Here is a 5,212-nt window from a genome sequence, read left to right as displayed (position 1 = left end):
CAGAATGAATAATGTGAAAGGAAATGGGCATCATGTGGAGAATATATATTTCACCCTCGTCCCTTATCTAATCACTCTAGTTTACTACACAAGTACATATGTATATGTATGGTATATAATAGGCGTGTGTCAGATTTAGCACGCTTTTGGTAACGCAGCACCGATTCGTAATAAGTATTAATCAATAACTAATAAATCTCTTTTTATATATAATCACGATCGTATTTGATTGCACAATATTACAACTCCGAACTAACAAACAATCTACTAATGATTCTATCAATATAAAAAAAATATTCAGATATTTTTATATATCTTATAAAAAATACTAATTCTAAAATAGCTCTGTAATATTAAATTATATTTGAAATAGTTACCTTATTAGGTTTAAGAAGATTTTTACCGTAACTACAATTTATTTGTGTGTTCAGAATTGAGTTGATCTGATGAGATTATATGCGGGCCTCGGCGGACTTTGTGGAATTATCTCAGCATTCCCTTTCGACAACAAAGGGAATGGGTAAAATGTTATTAAGATACAACCAACAATCGATATGCCCTCTTTATAAAAAGAAAAATGATTATAAACTAATTAATCAATCAAGTATTTTATGTTAATCAGAATTTCACTTACAAAATGATAAATAACGCTAAATAAAAACAATAGACTTAAATGCCGTTATTTTGTGTAGGACCGTCCCCCAAGTATACCGTGTGTATTCAAAGCAAATAGCACAATTTTTTTTATTTGTTAAAGGGAAAATGTTTGAGGATGCCGAAACGAAATGTGTCATAATACTTACATTGTGAAACACTATTTTCGGACTGTTATATAAGGAGTTCCAGTCTCTTTTCGATACACCGTAATTTTGCATCTTAAAAATTGTGTGAGATATATATGTATTTCATATTGAGAAATCAAGTATTATCTTGAAATTAAAATAACCGGGTCAAAAATAACAAGGTACTTACTCGGTTTTTTGAAAACGTGCGGGTACCTGGGTATCCAGTTCCGGTTATTCCCGGGTCGGAAGCCCTACGTCTAACCAACGAAGTGTTTGTAAACTTATGTGCGAGAACATTTTTTTGATCAACCGTGAAGTTCAGTTTTGAAAGCCCACACTCGATTCAGAACATTTCCACGTGAGAGCTATATACTTCTGAATGAGAAAATAGGTCTGTATATTCAGCCTCATCATCTGCATATAATTCACGAAATAGTCGCGTGTTTAATGCATGTCCTTTGATAACATTGACAGCCTTGATAACATCATGCATGACGACTTCCTGTGAAGGTTCCAAATGATTCACAAGCAATGCATTGCCATGAATCGTACATTGATTACTTTCAATTTTCGGATTAGTCTGTGGCGACAGGTAACAATAAATTATTAATATTCCCGTTCGGTATATAAATAGATGGGACAGAAGCTCCACGGGGACAGTCGCCCGATTACATTACGAGACTCGACTACTGGCTCCGCTCACGCCCTCGCCGCTTCCGCCGACTACTTGCCGCAGCCCCGACCATGTGCCGCCATCGTCAGCCACCATCGCCGCTGACAGTCGCCGCCGCCGACCACGCGGCCCAGGAAGCATCCGGCGCCGTCACGCACCCGTAGGGCTACGCCACTGCGACACCGAGCCCCATCACGACGACCCCCAAACTGGTGACAACCCGACGTCAGCACGAGCTCCAGCACCAGACGACACGACCCCCACACTGGTGACCCCGACGTGATATGAACACGCAACCTTCTGATGCTGCGGCAAGTAGTCGGCGGAAGCGGCGAGGGCGTGAGCGGAGCCAGTAGTCGAGTATCGTAATGTAATCGGGCGACTGTCTCTGTGGAGCTTCTGTCCCGTCTATTTATATACCGAACGGGAATATTAATAATTTATTGTTACCTGTCGCCACAGTACTCCCCCTGGAGTAATTTGAATAACAATTTTGCGTTCTGATGTCTCAGACGGAAGACTATCGCAAAAATTCTGGACGGGGCCGGTACGAGCACGGACGCCGACCACGCTATCCACCTGCCGCAGACATGACCATCGCCTTCTTCGCCATCCTCTTGCCGCAGTCACGACCATCGCCTTCTTCGCCATCCTCCTGCCGCAGCCACGACCATCGCCTTCTTCGCTGACCACGCTATTCTCCTGCCGCAGCCACGATCATCGCCTTCTTCACCGACCACGCTATCCACCTGCCGCAGCCATAATCATCGCCTTCTTCACCGACCACGCCATCCTCCTGCCGCAGCCACAACCATCGCCTTCTTCGCCAACCACGCTGCATCGCAACTCAGCTGCGCAGAGCTTCCTGTAGACGCGGCCCTGGAATTAGAAATCAGTTCCTCGGCCGACCGGACATCCGGGTGCTACACAGCTCCGCAGTCACATGGAGACTCTTCTCCATCGCCACAACAACACATCTTCGCCAACCACGCTGCATCGCAACTCAGCTGCGCAGAGCTTCCTGTAGACGCGGCCCTGGAATAAGAAATCAGTTCCTCGGCCGACCGGACATCCGGGTGCTACACAGCTCCGCAGTCACATGGAGACTCTTCTCCATCGCCACAACAACACATCTTCGCCGACCGCGCTATCCTCCTGCCGCTGTCACGACCATCGCCTTCTTCGCCACAACAACACATACGAAAACATATCGTTATTTTATCCAAATTACTCCAGGGGGAGTACTGTGGCGACAGGTAACAATAAATTAATAATATTCCCGTTCGGTATATAAATAGACGGGACAGAAGCTCCACGGGGACAGTCGCCCGATTACATTACGAGACTCGACTACTGGCTCCGCTCACGCCCTCGCCGCTTCCACCGATTACTTGCCGCAACCCCGACCATGTGCCGCCATCGTCAGCCACCATCGCCGCTGACAGTCGCCGCCGCCGACCACGCGGCCCAGGAAGCACCCGGCGCCGTCACGCACCCGTAGGGCTACGCCACTGCGACACCGAGCCCCATCACGACGACCCCCAAACTGGTGACAACCCGACGTGAGCACGAGCTCCAGCACCAGACGACAAGACCCCCACAAGTCTCTCTCGCCAAAGCCGAAAATCCACTAGCTGACCCAACATAGCTGGAGCTTCATCGACAGATACAGCAATGCAGTCTATCTACTTTAAATTAACTTTATTAAAAATTCATTAACTTTATTGCGGACATCAACTCCTTGAGATCGCAACTCGAGAGGAGAACAAAACAATAACCCCTCTTCAATTGCATGTAAAGCTTTGTAGCGAACAAATACCATTAGCTGGTAATTACTACTAACGTCTTTAGTTTCATCAAGCTGAATAGCAAAATATATATTTTCTTTTATTAAAGAAATAACTTGTTCTCTCACATTTTATGCTAAAATAAAAATTCTTTTTATCACAACGTTTGCACACAAGAGCTTTGAATTTAGTTTTATAGCCTCGTTCTGACCACACATTAACTTTACCATTTTCAATGCTGCTGATTTAACTAAATCGTCACCAATAGTATATGGTTGCTTGTTTCGGGCAATCAACCAAGCTACTTCAAAGCTAGTTTTTGACGCTGAACGTTGATCAAATGTACCTCTCACGCTGTTGTCCAGTCTTTATCTTTTGACAGAAATCAGTGGCGGAACTTCAAATTTTGCCCTCCTCCCGCAACAATAATTATCAGGCCCCTTACCCATAAAAAAATATTTTTTCTGATTAGTTTTTTTTAATTATACATAAAAAATATTAAACAAATATCAAAAACATTAAAAAACCTTTCCAACGTAATATTATGTACATCCATAAACAAAATATTATATACAAACATTAGTAACACTATAATTATGGTATCTATATTTTATTTTTGGTAAATACCATATATTTATTTACTAAAACAGCAAGATAAAATTTATTTAAATGAACACATAGTGTAATATCCTATTCTTTTTTTAAAGTTTGCCTCTATATTGCACACCACGGCGAACAATTCGTAGAGTATCTTGTATATAAAGCTTATTCTTATCATGTGATTTTACTTCACAAGGATCCTGAGGCAATACAAATTTCTGGGGGCCTCTATATATAATACATATATTGTATAATATATACAAATATTCAGTAACATTACGTAATAATAATTTTAAAAAAATCCAACTGAGAGTTTATTCTTAATAAATGTGTTTAAATTATAATAAATAATTCAATATCATAGAAGACAAAGGAAATATGACAGTTATTAAAAAAAAACATTAGAGAAAATAAACAAATTATTCCACCATTTTCATATTAAAGCCGGTTTCACACGTGCCGGATGGATTCACCCGGCACCGGGCCGGCGTCGTGTATGGGGATGGTGTTGTATAGGCTAGTACCTACCATTTCAGACGTGCCAGACGAATCCATCCGGCGCCGGCCCGACGCTGCCCATACAACACCACCCCCACTACACGCCGCCGGCCCAGTGCCGGGCAAATCCATCTGGCACGTGTAAAACCGGTCTTACAGTGGTACTTTAAAAATTTAATTGCTGTGTGAGATCATTATCTATCAAAAAGATTTTATAAATTATATTGTTCAAGACTGTTTTATAAATGATTTTTAATACGCTTAAGATCGTCCACCAGTTGTATTACATATTGGTAATGTTAAAAAATTACAAAGAACAATGAATGGTACTAAGACTTACCATGGGACGTTCACTGTTCTGACCAACGTTCACTCGCTGCCGCTCCTTCGCACCTTTTTATGTAGCAAAACGTTGTTGGCCGTTTTTGTAGCCGTTAGGGCCAAACTGGCAATGAGACGCAGCGAAGGGTTCATAATCATTCATAGTTCATTTTTTGAAACGAAGCTACGATTTTTTGAATAGTCATTATTTCTTAACAGGATGATAAATCGAACTAGTTAACGAAATTATCGAGATATTCTTAAAATATTTTTTTCAAGACAGTTTTATAGTAATTATATTAAAACTACTGTTGTTACGTGGTCACTAAATATTGTTATGTCCCACAAACACATGTACGTACATACAGTAAACATAGTATTATCAAAAAAAAAGCCGAACTCAAAAACCACTGTCAATTATTTTTGTATTCATACAGAAAAAAAACAGTAGTGTCAATTATTTTTGTAATAGCATTGGTGCCACTGTTTGAATACTTTTAACATGTATGTACATTTATGTATCAGATTTTTATTTTTAAATCGAAGTT

This window comes from Plectrocnemia conspersa, unplaced genomic scaffold (assembly GCF_051122295.1).
Source record: "Plectrocnemia conspersa isolate PC_06_02 unplaced genomic scaffold, ASM5112229v1 ptg000010l, whole genome shotgun sequence".
Taxonomy (NCBI): domain Eukaryota; kingdom Metazoa; phylum Arthropoda; class Insecta; order Trichoptera; family Polycentropodidae; genus Plectrocnemia; species Plectrocnemia conspersa.
This window is presented reverse-complemented; position numbering follows the sequence as displayed.